Consider the following 25,664-nt stretch of genomic DNA (forward strand, 5'->3'; position numbering starts at 1 on the left):
AGGCAAAATTTCTATTCATCTGAGGGGGTTTGCCTAGGTCACCCAAATCTGGTATTGGATGTACAGTTCTGCTTTGTTCTTCTAGACAGCAAGCTCCCCATAACATAGACAAGTCCTCCAGTGCATTGCCAGTGCCTTACCATCCCCTCCAAAGGAAAAGTTAGTGTCCTTTGCTTGGCCAGATGTTGCTTTGTCTGGTACCCACAGGGTGCTCATCTGTGTATCACACACTTCCAAAATAAAGGGACCAGGAACTGAGTATTAGTCCATTTTTGTAGGTGTGAAGGAGCATGACTGATACCACTGCCAGAAGGAAAAAGTAACATATCCTTCCCTAAAGCCATCAGGAAATCATTGCAGATTTCACTTTTCAGCTTCATCCTCATGTTTGCAGGACCTGTCACCAACAGGTCTAATTTAAATAGCTCCTTGATGTTTCTTGTCTTTTCTGGCCCTTACTTTTAGTCCAACTCACAGGGCAGCACTTACTCAGGTGTGCTGTTTTGCAGTGGTCCCTATTAAAACTGGAATAAAACAAGATGAGCTGGCAGAAATGAACAGAAACTACAGTGACTGGGCAATGACATTCTTCTGCCCTGGTGGATACTTGTAAAAAGGGTAAAAGATACAGCTGATCTTTTAAACTGTGATTTAGGTCTCTTCTACTTAGAATTTCTTCAGGATCTTTCTTCATTCTCTACAGTCTTTGATGTATGCCATGGTTGGCAAGGAAATGCCTTGTTATATCTGGCTTAGTATTCAGCAAATATCCAAAGGGCTGAATGCTACTCTAATTAAAACCTATTTGCCTCAAACTTCTCTGTGCATCAGCTTTCCTGTGTGACTGCTCTTTATGCCTTGGCATTATCTCTGATGTTATCCCACCCCATTCCCTCTGCTGCCAGTGGATTTGCTGCCAGTTCAGATTGTCAGTGTGAATTCTGCAGAGGGCAGCAGGCCCATGGATGTGCCTGAGGGGCTCAGTAAACTCAGGGGTTTTCCCTGTGGAGCTCGGGGTCTCAAGTGCAAACAGCACTGGGCTTGCAGCTTGGGGCAAGGCAAATGGGGATGAGGGATGAAATACTCTGTCATTATTCTGCTCCAGGGAAAAGCCAGTCTCCATGGCAGAGTGGGGCACCTCATGAGAAACGTGCAGGTGAGATGGGGCAGCATTTATTTCTGGACATGTTTGGTGGTTAGAGGTACAAGATGGGCCTTCCCTAGACATGGCAAATAGCACATGGGATTCTGTGTGAGTTCTGAGTATGAACTGAACTGCATAAGGAATCACTGTCCTTCCTTGAATCCATTTAATCTGCTCTGATGGAATTTGTGTCTTTATTGTACTACCTTTGAAAAAGCCCAAACACCTTTCTCCCAGCATTTCATGTGGTCAGGAGAGAAGGAAAGCTTAGGACAGAGGGGCTACCTCTAGGATAGTGGATAGAGGATAGTGGTGGTGTCCTTCCTGCTCTCTGGCACCTTTTTTAGCTCATGCTTTCATGGGGAAGTGGCAGAGGCAGACATCACCTTTAGACCAAGTACTTGTCATAGGTTGGTATAGATGGATTTTACTCCTGGGCACTGCAGCCACCTGTGCTGTGGCAATGTATAATTAAAGACAGGAACATTGTCAGGAGCTGTCTCTTGTTCCCAGCTCAGGATTAATGTCAGAGAGGATTGCATCCTCACTGCTTTCAAGTCATCAAGCCCCTGTCAGCTCTCATGGGCATCTTGAGGCTTTGCTGCTTCCTCATGCTTTGAGGCCTTCAGGATTTGAGGAAGAAGTCAGAAATTACGTCCTTTATTAAAAAGCTTTCTTATCCACAAATTCATTAACCATGATGTTTTTTAAAAAAAGGCTGTCAGGAAAATAATCCAACTGACATGAAGTCTTCAGGCCAAGTGCTAAAATTAAGTAATGACGTAAGCAATATTGAAAAGGAGAGTATATTGGTTTCCTTGTATAACAGACTTATCTAGGTGTATTAATTCACCAGTCACTCCTCTCTAGAATGCCCTGGATGACCTCTTCCCCCAGCTAAGCTACAGACTGAAATTTAACTAAAATGCTTGAAAAGAACATGCAGAGGAGGCAATTTCCTACCAACGCCTCCAACTCAGCACCCCAGAACACATTAGCTTACCACTATTGTTTCCACACACAAATTGCTCCATTTTCTAAGTCTGACAGATTAGCAGACAAAGCATGAAGCTTTTGCTGAAAAACAGTGAAAAACATTAAATAAGGTTTGGGGTTAGTTTCTCTCTGGGACAATCCACACAAAGCATTATTTATTATTTTGTAATGTTAATTTACATTTGTGTACAGGCTGCAGGGCAGGTTTAGCTCCAGGTGCTCCATGGCTCCTTTTTGGCCACACTTGGCAGCCAGCCCAACCTCTCTGAAGCCCTTACTTGGCCAGAGCTGCTATGGGGTGGAAATATAATTTTTTCCAGTCAGCTTTATTTCCTAGGCAATTATTTTCTATTTATTCTCAGAGTTCTTTGCTTAAATTAAAATAGAAGACATGTTTAAATCTCTTCTACACTTTCCTTTTTAATCTTGTCCTGCTGTGATTTACTGAATGCTGTAAAACACATATTTCTGGCTGGGAAACTCATGGCTGAGTTGAAGACAATGGTGGCTGAGATTTTCTGGGAAGGGAGCCTGTCTTGTTTCGATCCAGCTCATACTTTAAGAGTGCTTGCCACCTTCCGGTTTTGATAAGGATAACAAGTGTTTAACTGTGGCATATTGAGGAAATCAAGTGTAAAAATGCTGGTCCTGGTCCTAATTCCCCTGAAATGGATGAGAGATCTTCAAGATGTCATAATGCTCATTTGAGAGTTTTGAAGTGAAAAGATGGATTTTCTTCTTTTTCTTTTTTTTTTTTTTGTCAGAATATAGAAATGGCATCTGACAAGAAAGAACTAAAAGAAATCTTTTGAATTAAGTAATTAATTTGATACTATTGGCATTGTTGTAGAATGCCCTTTAACCATTATGCAAAGCATTCATGAAAGCAAGAAGAATGGACAGTTAATTTTTCAAGTGAAAGAGGTACAAATCCTTCAAAAGGGAAAGAACTTTTAAATTGGAAATTTTTTTTTTCTCACAAAGCTGCTTGCAGATTTTGACCAGTCTCAGACACTTCTATTCAATCTTGTCAGTTGTCAGCACTCAGCCCAATTTCAGCAAGACCACTTAAGAATATTACATGGGCCATTTGTGTGAGAGGAAAGGGTGCATTATCTTTAAAAAAGCCATTTCAAAATTATGGCACTCAATATGAATGTCACTCCTATCAAAAATCAAAGCATACCTTAGCCAGTCATCTGCAGCTTAGCTAGATGAAAGCATTCTACAAAACACATACATTTGTGGAAGGTTGGTACATGCTTATTCTAATGGCTGTCACATCTGCTTGGCTTGATGTAATTCATACTTAATTTTAGATGTCACAGTTCTGTCCAAAAAAATAATTTCTACAGGGACCCTAATTGAAGGCACCAGAGTGTCTGGAAACATTCCAGCAGTGTGTGAAGCAGTGTGACTAACATATGCCACTGGATTGTTCAATTTGTTCCTCCACAGCAAGGGACAACGGGCTGTGAAGCAATTCTTTTTGTTGTGCATTTTAGTTATACACACATAGAATCATGTTTATATTGAAAAAAGCAGGTCAAAGCCAGTATTCCAGTATTCCTCAAAGGGAGAAAGACAGTAAAGTTGCAACGCTCCACAGTTCTTGGCATTTCCCATAAGGTTTTTGGCAAAAAAAAATTGGTTGTTTTCTTGGATCTAGCTTGGTCTTGCACATCTTCACACTGCAACACACTCCTTGTTTGTCTTTGTTAATTAGAGCAGACTTTGCTGTACTCCACCACCAGGCACAGCCTGAAGGATGGCTGCAGTCACAGCAAGGTAAGCAGCACCATTTGTTGGTTATGGCCCACTGAGGACATGTGGGAAGAGAAGGTGAAAACTGGAGGAAAGCTGGCAGGTGTGGAACAATTCAGTGATGTGGTGCAGAATCCCTTGCAGGGGATGCCACGTGCATGCAAGAATCTACAGACAATATGTGAAAAGGCTGGGAAAATTAACAAGATGAAGTCAGGGCTTTTAGACAGCCCTAGCATGGCTTTCATGCAGAAGAGAAGAGCTGGAGGTAAAAGCTGCCAATTCTTTCCTTCCATCACAGGAAGGAAAAACAGCATCAGAGCCAGTGGGAATAAAGAAAGAACAAGGAACAAAAGGTCTGTGAGGCACAAGGAACTGTTTCTGCACCTTTTAATTTTGCAGCTGAAGTTCATTTGGTCTCAGGCCTTCACTGGGGACAATGCTCAGAGTTACAGTAACATCTTGAGGATGAGCAGCCCAGATGCCAAGGCACAGTTAGCTGAAGAATCAGTGGGCTGCTCACACAGGAGACCAAGTGATGTTCTCAATTGTGCCCAAATTCATCACAAATCACTGCCAGACCCATTTTGCAGCTATGAGGTTTTGTCAGGGCTCCCTTCTCTGACCAGCAGACATAGCAGGTTTGTCAAAAGTGGGAGCATCCCACCCAGGCTAAACAGCCATCTTTCTCCACCTGGATAAAAAATCGGAGCTGTTCACAGCAAGACTCTCCTGACAGAGCCCTAAAATATATGGGACTTGGAGTGTAGGTTTGAAAAAAATTCCTCCTGCACAGCCTGCTGCTGTGTATGGCAGTGCTGATACCCATGAGAGCTCTGCAACAGAACTGGGTTTTCCCCTCACTTTCAATGCATAAATCAGCCCGTTGTGTCTTTGTCCTGGTTGAGGCAATTTTCCTGCCTTCTGTTCAGCCATATGAGAATTACTGATGGGAAACTGTGGCAAACATGTTAAGGAGCTTGTTTGTTATACCTCAAGTTCCATTCATTTGCTAAACCAAAACAGGGGACATTTTTCAATGCATATTTGAGACTACTGCTAATAACAAATCTGTCCATGTTATAGCCACAACAGTTATGTTTGAGCCCTCCCTCACTGTGCATTCTCTAAATTCAGGAATTAATTCTCCTACCCAAAGGAAATCAAATTTTGTGACTGTGACAATAAAAGCTCCTTGCAGACCTGCAAGGTCCCAGGTACTACCAGAGTCTATCAAATGAAGACTAAGAAACAAATTAATTTGCCAGAAGTAATATTTGTGCAATCATCCAGAGCAATAAGAACAAATACTTGTTTGGGGGCTTAATAACCTCTAATAATGACTAAAATATCTGTGCTTTTCATAGCTTTTTTTTTTTACCTCATTAGGATGTTTGCTGATTTCTCAGATTTATCCATGTAAATAATTTCTGCTCAATATATCCCTTTAAAACAACAGTTAGAGTACTGTGGAAAAACTTTCATTGCTCTGACTGGTACTAAGTTATACAGTATGTATCTACTCATTATTTGATTGAATAAAATCCAGATTATGAGGACAATATATTTAAGATTACCTCCTGACAATTGTTTATTTATCTTTTTTTTTTAATACTTTCTTAAATAAAGTAGTTTCCATGTATTTTCCTGCCAATACACTTATTTGTTCATTAAGATCTTTGGGCTTTATCCCAGCTAGCTACTTATTTTTCAGTAAAAAATGGCCAGACGAAGGAGGTTTGGATTTCATAGGGTCAAGCCATAAACAAGAAATTTTAGCTTCTAGCTCTTTCCATGCTGTTGAGCGTGCTTTTCATTTTAAGCACGACTGATCCCACCATTTCTATCTAGATGACATTTACAGGAGACAAATTACAAAACTGCTGTGGAATCTGTTGGATTTCTCAGCACATGTGAGGCAACATGAGAGGAGGTACACCAGCATGGTGAAATACCATTCCCATTAAAGGAAGGAACATAGCTGGATTTATCTTGCCATGCCATTTGCAGATGGAATGAGAAAGCCTTACAGATATTTAAGGCCATCAGATGATGCCAAATACATGCAACCTTTGCTTGAGATACCTTCCATCTGAAGTCTTCTGCCTGCTGTAAACATCTCTCAGAGGTGAAAGGATGATTCAGTGTCAGTGAGTGTAGCCATCAGCCAAAAGCTTCCAGATTAAATAAAACTCTTTCATAGCAGCAGCAATGTACCTCTCTGCATTGTGTTTAACACTGCTACTAAAAGGCTGAACTGCTCTCAAGCACAGGAGTGATAGCACCTGAATTTTTATGTGTGAAGAATAGTTCCTCCTGAGCACATCCTAAAGCCTCTGGAACTTCACAGGAAAATTCAGGCCCTGAGAGGAGCTGTCTTGAATATGAACCCATTGCTTGCAAAAAAACTATGTATGCTTGCCTTTGGGCATACATAAGCACAGATGGAGAGAAAAAGAACCACCCTACTCTTATATTTGTTTGCCTTTATTGCTATTTTCTTCTGATGGTTGAAAAATTCTGTTCATAGTTCCTCTAATTTTATGAGAAAGTTATTACTTACTTTACTTTAAAAACAAGTCCAGAACTGATAAACAGGTTGTTTGGCAATTTTTGTGGGGGGTGTTTGGTTTCTTTATCTTAAATTCAGTTACTTTTCTTATACAGGAGGGAGAAAAAGGTATTCACTCCTCCCTTACTTAAATCCAAACTTCGATTTTCTTCGCTTTGCAAAATTTTTAAAAAATTTTGTTGATAGCTAAAAAAAACCTCAACATATTTTCATCCATGTCTACAGTTGCACATGTGTCTAAGTGCTTTGCATTGCTCTCAGAAATTTATAGGGAGATCAAATTCTTCATGAGCTGATGACTAGAAACCATTATCACCCACGGTGATGGTGAGCTCTGAGCTCAGCGTGCCCTGACCTTCCTGACCTGAGTGGGTCACATCGTGAAATATGAGCGTGTCCATGCTGGGAACTGATGCTCAGAAGAATTCTGAATCCCATATTTTTACAGAGATAAGGGTGTTCTAGCCAAGTCCTCATACTCAGAGGTATGTCAGAGGTTTTAACATGCCCCAAGAAATTACTATCAGGCTCACAGTTTGACCTGGAGTCCTCAAGAGATAAAGAGGACACCATGGCTCTACACAGTTAATTAGGTGATTAGTGACCTCCACCACTTAAGCAAATATTTTTACTTATTTACCACTAGACTATCCCTGGTTTGATAATTTTCAGATTAAGCAGGCTTGCACTGCACACTGTTTTCTACACTGTGACTACAGAAAATACTGCTCTGAGACAGTCCCCCCTAGGCAGAACTTTCTGTTGCTTCTGAGAATCAAGGTTTTATCTCTGTAAAGTGGTTTTCTATGTGATCTGGATAACTTTAATTTGGCTGTCCTTTGCACAGCATAGATCTGCTTTTTGTGTAAACTGTATTGTAGGATTTAACTCACCATACTGCAAAAATTAAGCTTTTATGTCCTAAATTAATTCACTGCCTTCTCTGTTTATTGTGCTGTCTAGGTAAACCAAGAATGATAGAAAGTAAGAACTGGGTTTCAAGAAGTGAAGATTTTCTTCTTCTCTTTATATCACTCTCAGCTATAACCTACATTTTTCAAAAGGCATTTGTAAAATTCTTAAAGAGACTTCCCATATCCTTGAGCAGTTACACTATTTTTTTTTCTTTACTTTAACTCCTAAATCCTTTGGGATCCATGTTTTCCAAGTTATCAAAACATACCATTTTTCAGAAGAGTTTTTGATGTAACTTGAACAGACCAGATGATAACTGAATGATGTTATATCCCTGAGCATCATAGTCTCACCATTATGTTTACTTAAGAGAAGACCAGGTTTTGTCCATACTTAAAAAAGACTTTTTACCTTCCTGATGCTCTTTGATGAAGCATATACAACAGCATAACCCTCAGGCAGAATCAAACTGTCAAGGAACCTCCCCTTTTTGCTATTGATTTCCACTTGATAGATCCCTTTCAGGATTTTTCAGTCACTTTTTGACCACACATTTTATTCTTCTTCTGATTTTTAATCAAATGGAGACAATGGATTAACAGACAGTACAATGGGGGGAAAGTAAAGGGATGATCAATTCTTTCCCACACCCCCAGACAAGATCAGCTGTACCAGTACCTCATTCTAAGAATATTACATCTTGAGAGGCACCTTTATCATCCAGTTGTGAATTCTTGTCAAAGAACAAATTAGGTTTTGTGTTTTAAGACCTCTTGTCCACAGAACAATGTTGATTGACAGCACATATTTTTCTTTCTTAGCCATTACATTTTAAAAATATCTTCTCATTTGAAGTACTTGTGTTTGAATATCTTTTCAAAAGTAAAAATGAAGAACTTTCACTCTGCACTACAAGAAATTTCATCTACTACCAACTAGATATGATCAGACTTTTAATCTTTAGCCACAATTACAACTTGATTCAAAGATTATTAAAGCCGGAGGAATACTTGCAATTATTTAATAACCAGTTCTACAATATTTTAAAAATGTTGTAACAATTGTCAGCTGCTAAACCTGAAGAGAAGTTCCAAATGGGTAAATTGCATTATATTGAGACAAAATAAAACCTGGAAAAGCTGGCAACAGTTGTCTTTTCATATTCAAATGCCAAGATAAAGTTGGAGAATTAGATTCCCTCTTACAGTAGCAGCCTACAAAACACCCTTGGCTGCTGTAGGGAGAGATAAGAGCAGAAAGCAAAAGTTTGTTGGTGAGAAGACCAAAGCCTCAGACTAAAAAGCATCAGATAAAAAGGATCTAAGAGACAACTGTATGCCTCAGATCTTGTTTTCATGGTGCAAATTTTGTTTCTTAGATATACATACCCTAAGGGCACTGGACAGTCTCCAAACTCTTCTTGTATTGCTTCAGAATAAACTTTCTGAAAACATCTTTGTGGGAAAGGCCAAATACCCCCCAGTATTATTTGTTGTGTTGTAAACATGTCATATTGCAAACTAGAGACCTTTACTAATGTTTTTGTGTATTTGTTTCCTCCCAAAATTCATCTATTTGATCAGATAAGCTTTTTCCGAGCAGTTAAAAAGAAAATTAGTCTCCAAGCCCCTAAAGTGACTAAAATCTAAAGTATTATTGCCCATTTTTATCTTTCATATGGGGATTTGAAGATCAATGTGTCACATGCCATAGAAAAGCAGCAAGCAAAATAAGCATCTTCGAAGGAAAAAAAAAACATGTTTTTTTGACGGGGTGATTTCTTGGTAGCTCCTTTTATACTCTTGATTTTTGTTTCATGTTTTTCTTTGTTATTTGAAAATTAATCTGTTTAAGCTTGGTTTGGTATGATTAGTTAGCAGAAGACAACATACAGGGGAGAGGGGATGAAGGGAAAAGGGCAATTGCCAAAAATGCTACAAGTTTATAACTTGTAGCATCCATAGCTCCTTAAACTTTAGGCTGTGAAGAAATCAATATAATTTTTCTAACAGAGCTTTTTCAGCTGGCTGGGAAGAGTGTAGGCTTAGTAATTGCAGTTTTTCCTACCTGGGAAATTGGTATTTTCTTAGCTGGGGTTCAGTGGAAGAGCATGACACTCTCTTTGTGTCACAGAACAAGGAGCTTGAAGCTTTGCCCAGGGAGCTGGGTGTGCAGCAGTGCAGCTCCTGCTGTGTGCATTTCACAATTAACAGGCAGGTGAATTGCAGCTGCATATGTGGATATTCATGGTAAATGCACTTGTTTAGGTTGCTAAATGGAAGAGAAAAATATTTCATCTGGTAGCCTGATGAAAATAGATAACAGCATCTAAATGTTTGTCAAAGCTACTGTTCATGCACAGGATCTGCAGTGGGCAGGGTTCAACACCATCAGCTCAAGGCTGCTCAGGCTCTAGAGCTGATATTTGCTACCCTGAGGATGGTGATCCAAATCCTGGCTGGGACAGGGCTGCCAAGCAGAGAAAGCAGAAGAGATGGAGGGCACTTGGGGCTGGCTGCAAGGAGTAAAGCTGGATTTGATGTCCCTGTGCCAGCCAGAAAAGGGAGCAGTGCTCGCTGTGTACCCAAATCCCTCCCTGAGCTGCAGGTAGCTCTGCCACCACACTGCAAACCACAAAACAGAGGCTGTGACCATAACACCATTCTGATAAACTGCTGACTTGGAAATGTGCATATCTCAGTTGTGTCTACAGCTAGCCCTCAGCCCTCGAGTTTTTTTGCATACTCTAAAGTACAGGCGTAAAAAGGAAGATATATTTGCTATATAAAATAGGAATCATGGGATCATAGATCTCTCTGCAAGGCAAAAATTGTTCTTGTAGAGGCACGTTTCAATCAAAACTAATTAAAATTGTTTTATATTTATTTAGACACAAGTAAAATTAAAATTGAAGATTGCTATTGAACTGTTCATCCTATTTTTTGTGCTTCACTCTAAATTTTCTGTTTCACTGAAACTCCAAAACCTCAAAAAAAAATTAAAAAAATTACAATATTCTGTTTTTTTGTTTCTAATTTTGAGTTGGACTAAAGAAACCAAGTTTTTCCTAAAGCATGTGACTACATCTGTGTTTTAAAAATGCTTGCAATCCCTCTTTCATTCAAAACATGCTCATTATTTTTATGGAAGTTATGAATACAACTCTATATTACATATCATTCAAATATGAGAAAAAATATGTGAATTACAGAAAGTTAAGTGGATGAAAATCCTGTAGCAGATGTATATGGCATAATTTTGTTGAAGAAGTATCACAGAATTATATTAAAATACCAGAGAAAAAAAGACTTACACCCCCAGCTTCCTAAAATAACAGAACTAACTTGGAATCAAAGAAGAGGAAAGCTGCTCTGGGTGAATTATGGGGTTCCCCCTGGCTGTATTGGTCTTAGTTCAAGAATCTTCTCTCTTTCATCTCTTTATCTGCAAGACCAGGATTATCTAAGGATCTGCATCTTTGGTGGCATAAGTGGAAATTTCTGAAAGGAGTGTTGTAAGGCAGACACAGAAAGACTGGACAAAGTCTGCTGCTCTTATCCCTGAGAGAGCTTGTCTGACTCTTTGAATAACTGTCAAGTCAATATGTAGCACAAATAAATTATCTTGTTATATCTTCAGTGAATATCCTTGCAGTAATTCAACTATCACTAATGAATAAAAAGAGTATAGATAGGCTGATCTCAGTGGATGAAAGCTATCACTGAAGGGCAAGAAAAACAAGTCCTATAGTAGCTAAATATTTCATCTACTCTGAATGAATGGCTTTGAAATGATGTCTCACTCTGACACAGATGTTAGAGAAAAACTGAAGTGCTGGAAATGTCAACAGAGAATAGTCACTACCTTATTTCTCTTGGACTCACTTTTGCATGACTTACCCCCTACATTTCCTAATTGTCATTACTTGTTTGCTAATCCTGACTTTGTGTTGCCTCATAAACACACAACATTCTTCCAGACCTTGTAGCTGACTTTAAAAAATAACTTTATGCATGATTTGTTTAAACTTCAGCCCCTACTTCGTTACTAAATTAGTTAACTTCTGATTCAGAGAGATTAGAGCTCCTTCCCAGAATGTCTAGTTACTCTCACCTCATTCCAGCCCTTACTGGCCCCAGGACAAAGCCAGGACATTTGCACTGCTTTCCTCTGGGTGAGGTTGACCATGTACCTGTCCCACAGCCCCATCTAAGAAACACCTTGCTTGGCCAAGCACCGTGGTGCTCGTGCAGTGTGATTTGTCACAGCCCTGACAGGGACAGGTGACACCACAGCACAACCAAGTGTGATTTGTCACAGCCCTGACAGGGACAGGTGACACCACAGCACAAGCAGACAGGCTGGGAAACCAGCCAGATAACAACCTGACTGCCATCCCTGCTGCTGAGAACAACACAGAGTACCCATGGATGATGGATGTTATCAAACTCAGGCAATATTTCCTTCCTTTTCTTGTTTTGTTGGTAGCAGAAAGTACAGTCCCTGGAGGGCACTAACTTATTATTACAGTCAATTGAGTGTACTGAGTGGTTATGTCTCAAAATACCCATGTGAGAATATATTCTAAGTCTTCTTGGGAGTCAGTGAGTAAACTCTGGCAGTGCTGACAAGCCCATGGAGAGCTATTAAATGCAGAAATATACCTCTGGCACAGGAAATCTCTCAACCACAATTTCCTGAGGGTTATGAGAGCATTTTGGGAAAAGCATCATCATACATATTGTTTTTTGTTTTCCAGGAAGCATCTGCTATTGGCCACTGCTTGGCAGGACGGGCTGCACTAGGTGGATGCATCATGGAAATCAGAACTACTGATTTCACTCAGTGAAGCTGATGAGACATTTACTGAGCACACTGCTGGGAAAAGGCTTCTCTCCCAACTTTCACAAGGGCAAAGTATAATTACTGAAGTAAAAGTTCTAAATAAACTTGTCAACTATCAGCATTAGTGATTAGAATTATTCTAGTATTCAGCTCATTCACACACAACTGGTTTGCCTATCTTCTTATTAAAATGGGGTTTTCTATTACACCACTCCTGTTACTTGAAGACTTCCCTGAATTGCTCAATTATGGGAAACACAATCTCAGATTTTCTGATTTTGTTGGATCTTCAGTGTTAGTGCATCCCTATAGTTTAGTGCCAGTTCAGTTTTTGTTTTTCAGATTTTCTCTGTAGTTATTGCTGTAGACAGTGCTCACCTGTGTTAAGGAAGCAGAATCTGCCACTTTGGGAAGGGAAAAGAGACTGGTGTGGCTTTTAGTCTCTGATGCAGCAATCCCAGAAACAGCCAGAAATAAAGAGTTTTCCAAGAGATGTTGAATAATAGGGAAGATCTATGAGGCAGGAAGACATCTCTCAGGAGCATGATGAACAATTTGTCCATGGTCAAGAGATTTAAGTTTCTGTATGGACAATCACAGGTCTTTTCAGAGACCAGATTTGGAAACTAGTGTTATTTATTTTACCCACATGGGTAAATATGCTAGAAGGAAGGTAAATACTGAATTACAGGACATTGAGAACGGTATAAACATATGTATACATACATACATTTCTATCTCTCTCTCTCTCTATATATATATATGATTTTATTTGACCCCTCCTGCAATTTTCATGGAGTTCACAGTCCCTGATCAAATTTTAAACCTACAAACCCAATATCAGCTAAGCTATCTGGGATGAAATGGAATTATTCCTTCAGCAGTGCTCATGATAATAAGAGTGAATAGAAATTCAGACAATTAAGAATGTTCCAACAGTCAAATAATCTTCTTGGAAAAAGCCCCAGATAGCAAAGAGCAGGCAACAGACTTTGTCCATAAAATTTCTACACTGTTCATGTTTTGCATTTTTTCCATTCGCCCACTGCTCTATTTTCTCACATGCCACATAAATCCTTCCTGTGAACTTCTACCATACATAAAATAAATTCCACATTTTGGCCGGCATGATCGTTTGAAGGGACACTTGACACGCACCACTGTTCTTAATTTCTAAATGTAAATAAAGTATGGTTACTCCTGGTGCATGGCTTCCATTAAAATTCCTATTCTGATTGCAAATGCAAAACTGGGAAAACAAACCTACTGTTTCCAAAACATCTCACTGCCTCTTGCTTCAGCACATGAGCCACTCAAGCACATGGAAACACAGATCAAGTGCTTCAGATTCAACATGACTCCCTCCTCCTACATTGGTTTAATTTTCCTTTTTCTCTACCAGGTCTAACAGAACTGAACACACTGTTTTTGCAATCCCAAAGCAGATATCTGTTACCTGAGCATAGTTCTGATTTTGATATTTATAGAGCATTGTTCTGGTGTCTATTTGAAATTTATAGAAATTTGTTATTGACTTTAGATGGGACATGGCCGGGCCTGAAGTTAGTGGGACAGACTGGACTCCTGACTAAACAATTCCTTGAAATATAACATCAATGCAATGAAATTCAGGGGTAGAATCAGTGACAGTTTTCTGAGGCAGATTGTCAGCAGATGTAAATGTTGGTAGGGGCCACAGAACTTGTGTGTAGGTGTTGTCAGTACCCCTGACAGCCTGGACACTGCCTTTGCAACAAAACTATTCCCTTAACTCTAAGGGTTCAGTGAGAAGACATCCAAAAGCTCATTCGAAAAATGAAATGGGTTTATATGGAACTGAATTAATTTTGGTCAATTCAGTACCCCATTTCTGCCACACTTTCCCTTCAGAAGTCATGTCTCTGTCCCTGTCATGACTCACAGACCACCTGGATTTCTGTTCCCGTGTCCCTGAGGTGGTGCCATTGCCATATACCTTCCTCCATCATGCATGTAAACCCTAAATATGCAACCACCCTGGCACTGCCCCTGTCAGCCAGGAGTACTTCCTTGGATGAAACTATAGCTCCAGTTTATCTCCTTGTAAAACGTGGCAAATGGTATTATTTATTAAGCTATTTGAGATTTCTGGGGATGAAATATATGACATAAAAGAAAAATTGGGGATGTCCCATCCCTGGAAGTGTTCAAGGCCGGGTTGGATGAGGCTTTGGGCATCCTGGTCTAGTGGGAAGTGTCCCTGCCCATGGCAGGGGGGTTGGAACAAGGTCATCTCTGAGATCCCTTCCAACCCAAACCATTCTATACCTCTGTAAAAGCCAGGACCTTTCCTTTGTGTGTCTTGTACATTCTTACCTTCTCTCTACAGAGCTGTTTGCCCTTTGTGTGCTCAGTGAAGTGAGTTCCTCTCTTAAAAATCAAATCTGAATTAGGTCAGAGACCTCTAAACCCTTGGTCTACCTTTGAGCTGTGCTATTTAGTGTTGAAGCAGAGTTGAGCATGGATCTGGACAAATTGTCTACTTCTCCTCTTGAAAAACATGGATTTTCATGTTTGGATTTTTTGAGTACAATTGCCATGAATTTTATACAGTTAATCTAAAATAGTCACAGCAACTGGCATGGCATTTCAGGAAACTTTCCTATTTAATGGCATATTGTGCACAGAGTAAATAACCAGGCCCTGTTCCTGTCCCTTTTACAGCCCACTCAGGTTACAAGGCTGGCTCGCATGACAACTTGCTCTGGGCTGAATCATCCACAGAGCCTGAACTCTGCAGCTGCAGTTATAATTTTCTATGACTGAAGCTAAACTACCAGGTTCATTGCCTCAGAGACAGAAAGAACCTTATCAATCTCCTCTGATTCCAGCCAATGGGAAAGAAGAAAAGACCAAGTGTAACCCAGGGCAGAAAAAGCCCTGGATGTTTTGCCAAATGTGTAAGCCTAACTTCCATTTTACTGTACAGTCAGCATCAAAAAAATCAGAGAACATTTTCAACAAGTGCACCTGATTTCTAGAAGCTTCCTTCACCCCAGTCTACAGCTCATGTAAGCTCGATTTATCTCTTCAAATCAAGGCAAACCAATGTTTTTCATTTCACAGTGAAGGAGACCTAAGGGATCCTGTGATAAGGGTGTTGTGTCAGTTGAATATTAAAACAGTCACATAAACCCTGAGTGATCTGCTAACAGCTAAACAGACATGGGGTAAGCTCTGCAGAAATGCTTAAACCCCAGTTATTTACAAATATATTCCTTGCAGAGGTCACAAAACATTCCAGATTAAATTGTTCACCATTACAAGTAGTCTCAATTAGGATGAGTGAATCAACACTGTGAGGAGAGATTTTTGTCCAAAATTCAACTGAAATTTTTTAGCCAAAATCTGCCTTCCAAGTTTTCATTTTGAGTAGCAGGAGCCACTAGGACCTGAGAAGGCTCAACTCTTCATGGCCAGGCTCAGTACACTTGTACAGCGGGGCCTGGCTGCTTGGACTTGGCTGAATTGCATTGTTCAGTAAAAACTCCTTTTTCAGGCATCATTTACGGTGAGCAGAACTTTCTAACTTGATTAGAGAATGTAACTATTGTGGCATGCATTGAGAGAGAATTGTTTAGCATTTACCAAAAAGATTTCTTTTTCTTGAGCTCTCTTCTGCAGGGACTCACATCCTCACCTGCACTGAAATCTCAGTTGGCTTTATCACATTTTATGAGCTGAGGGATGGGAGGCTGAAGTCGCTCTCCAGTAGAGCTCCATTCCTCGAGGTCAGGAGTGATTTTGTGTTGATATATTTTATATATTAATAAAGGCCCATATGCACAAACCAGCCTTTGAAATAAGTCATGATATTAAGGGCTAAAATCCTTGAAACTTGCCTGCAGAAGAGAGAGTAAAGCAAAACAATATCCTTGTGTGTAGGAGAAAAAATGGAAACTGTGTGTGTTCGGCAATAGTAGCTTGCTCTGCCCGCAGACCCTGTAAAACCCTATAAAAGGTGTGCTAAAAATAAAGATAGACGGCGTTCACGATTACTTCTGTGAAGAATGGTGAATTGCTCGGGGGTCTCTCAATAATTTTGAAACAAAACTTTCAGGGAAGAAACCGAAGTCCTTCACAGTCACTGTCTTTGCATAGTAATACAACCAACAAGTGGTATTACAACAACATTACACTAAATTTAATAACTTTGCCTTGTTCATCTCTACAGCAGCTAATGAAACATTATGAATGCAAAGCAAATAGTGTGTTCAGGCTGGTTCAGGATCCACGTGGCATGTGAATGTGCTGCATGAATTATTCACACCGTTTTTGTTCACCCCTGTCATCCCTCCCCCATCACAGAGTAAAGCTCTTTTCCTGGCCTTAGAAGACTCCTAAAACTGCTCCCCTTGCACAGAGGAAAGTCTCATTTCTCATGTGTCAAAAACATATGAGCCAGGTCACCCAGTAAAAGTGAAATGATGAAGTATGAATATGCTCAAGGAAGGAGGGAGAGAGGGGAAGAGCTGGCAAGCTTCCTCCCCGTGTGAGTGAAGGTCTTCTCATTTTTATTTTTCAACAAACCACTGTACCTCTGCTTCTCCCTCCCACTTAGCTAATAAGTGAGATATGCTAATAAGTGAGATGTCTTGAGCTGCTCTTGAGCCAGAAACAGAAACTGCCAGTCTGGCATAACTCAAATTTCCCCAATATCAAGGTGTGCTTGTTTATGGTGTTAGCATTCAGAACCAACCTGGCCTTGCACCAGTATCAGCTACCTCCCCCACACCTTCCCTCCAATCTCAGTTGCCAAAAGTACTGTGATAATTGCTGTTTGACCTCTGTTACCCTTTTGCTAGTTTTTGCATCCAGAAAAAAAAGGATATTCAATTTTGACTTCAAAACAAACATAATCTGTTTTTCAGCATTGACCTGCTGTTTGCCTGTTAGCAGGAGGCAAATATTTGTAATGATTTGGAAGGCACACAGAAAACAGATTGATAGAGAGTCAATCAGCATTCCAAACACCTTGCTATTTGCTCTCATGAAAGACTGGTGAATCTGCTTTTTTTTTTGCTTTTTGTTTTTTTTTGTTTTCCTTTTTTTCAGTTTTCTCCTCTATGATTGCCTCACTTACTGGAGAGCTGATCAATTTGTAACAATCTCATTTTCATCTCAATTACTGCAATGAAGGCAGTGTTTCTACTAGCTTATTTTAAGATTTCCAGGCTTTTTAGAGTGGTACAGGTTTCAGCCTGACACACCAAGATGTATATTATATATCACAGCACTGATAGGCATCAGAGAAAAGCTAGAGATAGATAGCAAATAAACACATTAATTGACTGAAAAGTCTTTGGGCAATTTTAGTCAGGGAAGAAGGAAGAAGCATGAGTATGATGGGGGTGTGGAATATTTGGGATCCTGCCTCCTCACCAGGAACAAGTCAGAAGGGTACAATTGAATCTGCATTGAGAGAACTGGAAAAGAACTAAACCTCTGTCTGGACTCAAAGGTGCATTAAAGCTGGACAGAGGAATGGGAGATAAAGCTTGAGTGATGGGAAGCCATCAAGGTTTTGTGCCCTTGCCCTGTGTGTGGGGGTATTGCCATATGTACCACCCTGAATGGAGCTTTCTGCAAACTCCAGCAGTCTTCTGCTCCCTATTCCTTCACACTTTTGCATTTTGAGCTACTGCTGATTGTGTGCTAGTCCCTATGCTGGCTCTGTATGGTGTCAGTCATTGCAGGTGTGCCCTGGTATCTCAGCCTTGCACTATCCTTCCTTCTCTCAAGGTCTCTCCCAAGGCATTGTAACAGGCTGCCCAGGAAAGTGGTGGAATTGAAAGAAAATCTTCCCTGGAATTTTTCAGAAAATGTGTGGATGTGGCACATTTGGGGTTGTAGTTTAGTGGTGAAAACAGCAGTGCTGGCTTAAGGGCTAGACTTGACCTAGGAGTTCTTGTCCAACAAAAATCTCAGATCCTAAGACATGAAGGGTAAGACAAGACAATTCTGATTGTAGCTTTCTGCTGCTTCTCTGGTTCTTGGGATGTTACAGTGCAGTCCAAAACATGAAGATTTAACAGATGGACTTGGAAGAAGGGAAAACAACCTGTCCTGCTAATTCTCCTTTCCCCTAGACTGTACATTTGCTGCATTATTCCTTATTATTGTATCAAGCTTCAAAGTAGAGCCAGAGAGACCAGAAAGCAGCATGCAATCATCTGCTCCAGGTGTTCCATTCCTGCCTTCTCAGCTGCTATTGTTCCTCCACACAGGCAGCATAAAGAAAGGGAGATGTTTATTAGCTCACATTCAGCTGTGCCTGATTGATATCTGCACTAAAGTGAAACAGCTTTTTGCAGCCATTTCACTTTCAGTGAAGGATGCTGTTTTAATTGCCACAGTCAGTCTGTTGTCAAATGTTTGTGTGCTGCTGAAGAACCCAGGGTAGCACAGTAGCTGTTACTGCAGGACTAATGAAAGGCATGTTCTGTTTACACAAAACTGACACTGAGTTAAGAAACTTCATAGAAAAAGAGGATCTTGGCTAATAAGTGCCTAAGGACTGAAGGCAAGGAAGTCAAAACTGCAAGCATCCAGGAACTGTCTTATAAGGAATTTTATTTTTAGACAGGAAATCTTTTACTCTGTTGAGAATTATGACCATAATAGTTGTTCTTCTCAATCATTTTAATGAAGACATGTAATAGTGGTACTGTTTTAATTTTACTTATAAGAAATTAATACTTAATCTTTCAGTAGTACTAAAGAAATGGAACAGAGTTTCATGTGGAAGTTGGTTAACTACCCAGATCCAGCACAAATAATTTATATAGTACAGACCAATATAATCATCCTTGAAGTCAAGACATTTTCCATCAAATTCAGAGTTGTTTAGACTAGACCTAATATCTTCAGATTCAACCCCTAATTCCTATTTCTTCACTTACCCTGATGGTGAGGGAGGCAGAAATAGAGAAAACAAAGAGCTAACAAAGCTTATTTAAGATATTTAAAATATGAGAAAAATAACTATGAATGGCAAGGCATTTTATCTAGAAAGCAATTGTTCTATTTAGTCTTTCCCATGATGTGTTAGGATCCTAATGCATCAGTCCTAGGAAAGTCTAATCACTGGTTCTCACCCAAGAAAAGCACTGAAGTACCTGCTTAACTTTGTGAATGGTCCTGGCAGATGTCCTAAAATATGACTGAGCTGAAAGCAGAATATTTAGCAACCAAAAGGTACTGTCCTATTTAATGACTGTTACACTGATGCAAGAAAGAGACATCAAATTCTTGCTAAAGTGTTACCTAAAAGGAAGTAGAAATAATTCATTAATGCAATCAATAGTAGTATTAATTCCAGTATGAAACACTTGGCAAGGGCAAAGATGCATTTACAAGTCTACTGTACCTTAAGTGCCCACTTGGTTCTTATATAATTATCTGTCAAATGAGCCCTCAGAGCAAGCTCTAGGCATTTCAGAGACTTGAGAAAAACTGAGAGGAGCCATAAGGGTTTCGGTGGAGGTCAGGTGTGGGAGGGGCAGGGAAGCCAGAGAGCTGTCTCTGTCCTGGGCCAGATCACTGCCTTTCTGTCTCTCTCCTTTTCCTGAAGAAGCTGGATCTGCCAGCACAGGCAGAACTGTTGCCTGATTTGTCTTCTGCCTCGAGCTAATTTTGGTAGCTCATCACTTTTGCAAAGTGATCTACAGGATGCTTTGCTCACACATGTGATTTGTATGAATTGTGATCAGGTCAATACACTGCAGTGAACTGGCAAAAGATAACAAATGGCACCAAGACAGGTGATCAGCTTGATTTTGAACTTGACTGCAGTAACAGTGAGGTAGGTTTGCTGCTGCTGATAGATGCATGCTTCTGCTGATGGCAATTTTTCTGGCAGAACTTGTGCACTGGGATGGGAGAATCAGCAGCTTTGTGGTGAGGACAAAGGCAGTGGCTAAAATCAGACATTTCCTCTTACAACCCCTATCCTGCAGAAAGTCATTACTTGATTTTTAATGTTGTAGTTATTGTCTCCAAATCAAAAATAAGGTAAATACTATCTCTGTTAATTGGAAAACACAGAAATCTGCATTTGCTGCAGTATATTTTTCCTTAAACTCTGTTCACATTGCTCAATCTCGGCCTGTGGAAGCCAGCAGTTTAAAACTCCACACACTGAGTGTTGATAAGAAAAAGATTTTTTAAAATGGATAGTTTTAGTTATTTTTTTTAGCCAATATTTCATAAAAGGGAAGTGAAAGGAGTAAAGGCACTCTTTTTTGACTCAACTTGCTAGTCATTCACCATGAGCAAGAGCATATTCATTCAGGATTTCATGGGGAGAGGACAGCCTCAGCAGTGAGAGGAGTGGATCAAAACCTACGTGTTGCCAGCAGTTTTTCAGCTGTTCTGAGTCAAGCAAACTCCTGGAAATACAAGGAGGTTCTCAAAAATAACAGTGTCAAATGCAACAACATTTTAACACAGGCGTTAAAAATAATCCTCACTTTGCTGTGAGGAAAATTCTGTATCTCTTTCCCTCTTTTGCCACTTTTTTCTCCTGTTCCTGTCATGCACTTTGTCATGGGAGAAAAAGACCCTACTCACATGCTGCACTTACTGCAAGATTGGCCTTCAATTCTGAATATTTCAGATTGCACACTGTGCAAATAATCCAAAATGAGAATCACGCAAATTGTCACAGTTCCTCCCCCACCCATCAGCAGCTGACATCAGATGTCACTTCTGTGGGCAATCAGCACTCATCAGGGGTAGATCAAAACAGGAAGGGTTATGTAAACTGCCTAGATGTGGAGAATAGGAAGGAGTCCCATCAGTTGGAGAGAAAACTGTGACAGGAAGATGGGAGGTGGGAGGGCACGGAGCAGCTGAGGGAGCAGCCAGACTTCCACCACCAAGGCTCTGCTGGAGGATGGAACCAGACCAGCAATGACATGAAATCACATCTGGTAGCTGTGCTTCACAACAACTGGTGCTTCAAACACCCCAGCTCTCAAAGGACATTTGGAAAACCCTACATAAAACTGTCTCCACAGCTGGTTTTCTCAACATCCAAGTTATCCTGACAAAGATGTGGAGGTCTTAATGAGTGAGGGAACAAAACATCACCTCCTAAAGATGATTATTCAGTACAGGCAGCAGGGCTGAGGGAGATCCCTATGCAGATATGGTGAAATTTCCCACTACTGGTGGGAAAGATGTGGCTTTCTATGCATACTCTCTCCCTTAAACCTTACCTGTAACAAATACATATTTATTGTGTGAAAAATGGAAAAAAAAAAAAAGACCAGATCACTTGCCATTACTGTTGTACTAATTTTGAAATTAATTTAAAACATTTGATATATTCATAATTACATGAAGTAGAGTTAAATAGCAAATTCTTTCATTAAGAAGTCAGCTATGATGTGATCATCCAGTCTGCCTTTAAAGCAGGACAGTGTAAAAAGGCTGAATTTATTTCTGTTTGAACTAGAACCCCTTCATTGATACATTTCAAGCTCCTTTGTAGTTTGCTTACAACACACATTTACCTATTCTTCATATCTGGGTGTGTTCTAGTATCATAGCAATAATTAAACTAATGACATATTAATACACCTGTAAAAAGATGTGATATCACTCTCACTCCTTTAAAACAACTGAATAAAAAAGTGTATTACAGAACCTTCAGTTTCTTGTCAAGCTTCTGCTGTATGATTTGGGGAAAAAAATGGAAAGCTAAGTCAGAATTTACTCAATTATAGAATGCCTGAACATCTGGAGATGATTTAGTCCAACCCCACTGCTAAAGCAGACTCACCCAGGGAAGGTTGCACAGGATCAAGTCCAGGAGGGATTTTGAATATCTCCAGAGAAGGAGACTCCACAGCCTCTCTGAGCAGCCTGTACCAGTAAAGAAGCTTTTCCTTTTATTAATTTACTCCTGAAACTATTACTTTACATTCACCACAGAAAACCTGATCACCCCAAGGGATTTGATGATAAAGAATTTGTGTATTAGAGCCAGACAGTGCAGGAATTTTATCAAAAATTGGAGGTATGATTAAATAACCTTTCTTGGATTTTTTATTTTTTTTTTCCAAAGAGCACAGTTATGCATTTATAATACAGGATACTTGCTCACCTATTTCTGGAACAGTCTGACTGCCCTGACAAAGAACCATCTGACCTCTTTCCTGGCTTTCTTTCCATAAGTAAATATCCCATAATATTTGACACTGTTTCCAAAACATTACCCTAGTACATTAGATTAAATTATTCCTAGATGTAAGCTTCTAGACCTCCTTTTATAGACACCCAAAGATTTTCCATGTAAGTAGGTATGCACCAGTGTCATAGAGCAACTAGGGAGGAAAAAAAAAATTATTAGTTGTTTAAAGTTCACTCCTGAAAGTCAGCTGAAAACTTCTGCCTTTTAGCTATTGATTGAATTCTCAGTGATGGCTGAAGCAGAGACAGGAATGAATTAAAAACCCAATAGATAGATAATATATTTTCCAATTTTCTACAGTAGAATGAAGGTCCAGCTGTGTCTGAGACCCTTCCTGGTTCTATATAAAGAAAAGGAAAACAAACAGTATTTTAGCAATATCCTTTTCTGTGACCTACTTCTTTTCCTGAAAAGATTGCAGTGATTCACACCAAACACCCATCTCCCACACACTCTTCATAAACCATCCTTATAATCACAACCCAAGTGACCCCCTGGTTTCATTCATTGAAAAGAGGTTTAAAAGGAGTTGCTTAGTGAAGCACTGAACAGGAAAGATAATTCCTCTGTCCTTCCAATTGTTCATCTTTGTTTCCCTGTACTATCTCAGATTTCCCTGAACCTTGTCCTTTGATGCATTCAGGGAATTCAGAATGGTTTCATATATAATTATTGCTTGAATCTTAAACTACTGTTAAAACAACACTGTACCAAACAATCCCAAAAGGGTTTGCACTCTGCAAATGAGGGGTGCTGTCAGAATACTCTCTCCTGTATTAGGTGCCCTCTCAGAAATCCATTGTCTGGCATATCTGACTCTTATGAGGTAAGAAATGTGTTAGACTGTTAATTTCAAGAAGAAAATATTTGGATGGAGTCAGGCAGAAGAGGAAAAAAAGAACAGGAAAACCGAGGAAGCTTTTGTAATCAATTGATTTAAGGAAACGAGTAAGCACAGCATTTTATTAAAAGCAAGTCGAGGTGCTGTATCTTACAAGTTAAATAGTGAATAGATGGAGCAGATGCTGCCTGAGTGTAATCTATATGTTCAGTTTTTCTTTTCATACCTCTCAGCACAGACACAATGCATCTGTGTGTTTTGAACTGGTCAGATGTCCCTCCTACACTACACATTAAATAATGAAAACTCACAGGATACAGACAGCTAAGCTCTGGCAACAACTTTCTCTCAAATATGACTTGATTGGAAAGGATAAAAAATGTCCTTTGAACCTGCCCTTTCATTGAAATTTGACTTAAAATACTATAGACATTTTCATAAAAATAAACAAAATCTCTGCTTGATGGAATGTGAATTGGTTTTGTTTAAAATTTCAAATGCTACCTACTTTGTTCTTGTTTTTTTTATGAGAAGTTAGAGGGGAAATATGCAAAAGAAAGAAATACAAAAAAGCTACCAGAGAAACTATGATTATAGAATGTTTTCAGAAGAAAAAGTCATTTTTCAACCTGTTTTACAAATCACTAGATCATCTGAAATCAAAATACCACTGACTACAATCAAAGTTTCCAGCACATCTAAGAATCTAGCCAAAAAGTTGCAGACACCACTGCTTTCCTTCATACTTGTCTGATACAAGCCCAGTGTCCCTGCAACACACAGAAGTGTCTACACCCAGCTTTACATGCAATTTACACAGTGCCTTGGTACAAAGCTCAAAACACGCTGGGTTTGGATCACAAATTCTGAAATGACTGCAGTACAATGTTTGGTTCATTAAAAGAGCTTAATATCTAGACTGATGATAATTTATGACTATTTTTTTCATCTACCTAGAATTGTCAAGAATCCAGTCTACTTCTAATGCCAAGAAAACGTTCCATAGGGGCTCAGTCCAAAATTCATGAATGAAGTACAGTTGTTTGACCTAGTTGGAAGGTTCACCAGAAAATCAGGTCTTTGGTCAGTGGGACAGAGTTGAGTAACTTCCAGTGTACATTCATGGACAACATTCCCTCCCACTCATCACTTCCCACACACTCATCTTGCATGGTAGTTTTTCTAAACCTCAATAGCTCACATCCTTGGTATTCTCTTCAATCTCTAATGCACTTACTGGCAGAAACCACATAATTGTCTCCCATCTCCATTTGCTCAACCAAACAAGCCAAACTTTTCCAGATCCCCAAGGCAGAGTCTCGGTTTTCCTATTTTCAGGAATAATTTTCTCTCTGCCTCTTCTACCCTGGATTCATCTTTCTGAACCCCAGTGACTGTGTCTCATGCTGCCTTGCATTTGAAGGTGGTTTGCAAGGGACCTGGAAACCCATAGATCAGTCTCTCTTCATCCTCCTTGGGGGAATTTATGCCACAGGAAACATAACTTACACCACCTCTGTCTTTCTCAGCAAAAAAGACCAGATCATTTATATAAATAAATTGATAGTCAAACAAACCTCCCATCACAATTCAACAATCACCACAAATGTGTGGTTTTTTTCCTTTTTGACACAGCACAGGAAAGTGGCAAGGGCATTGTTGATGCCATGTAATGAAATTAAGCATGTTTGTGTATAGGATCATACGAATCCATTTCTTAAGAACACTAATTTATTACACTCCACCATCATCAAGACAAATTAAAATTTGAAGCACACAGAGTTTCAGGTGTGTGCCTGACATGCATTGGCTTTCCCCATGTGCCTCACCTGCTTTATCAAAAACCAATGACAACACCACAACAAGCAAAAAAAATAAAAAAATAAAAAAATCCCTGGCCTGACTGCTCTTGAAATGTGGTTATTTTATGTAACCTGTTTAAAAGGCTGATACTGAGCCAGAGTATTGTAGCAGGCTGAATATCAATCATTCATGATTGTATTGCTCTGTATCCCTGAGGATGGATGTGAAAATTTTTATTGAAGTTCTAGGCAGCCATGAGGAATTGTACTCTGACATCGAGAGCAGGCATTTACCTGATTTCTCATCTATCAGGAAAAACTCTGCTTGCTGCTGTCCACTGACACGTGTAAGGAAGGCAGGGTGGGTGAGGAACATACAATGGTGGGCAGTGTTGATACAACTCTTTTTTGAAACTCCATTTTTTACTCACTCTTTTATTAAAAAAAACAACAAAATTGGCTAGAGGGTAACCATGGTGAAGATGAACCTCTCAGTGTGAGCTGAAGATAAAAGTTGTAATGTTTTTTGTATGTCTACAAAGGGCTGG

This window comes from Parus major, chromosome 6 (assembly GCF_001522545.3).
Source record: "Parus major isolate Abel chromosome 6, Parus_major1.1, whole genome shotgun sequence".
Classification (NCBI taxonomy): Eukaryota; Metazoa; Chordata; class Aves; order Passeriformes; family Paridae; genus Parus; species Parus major.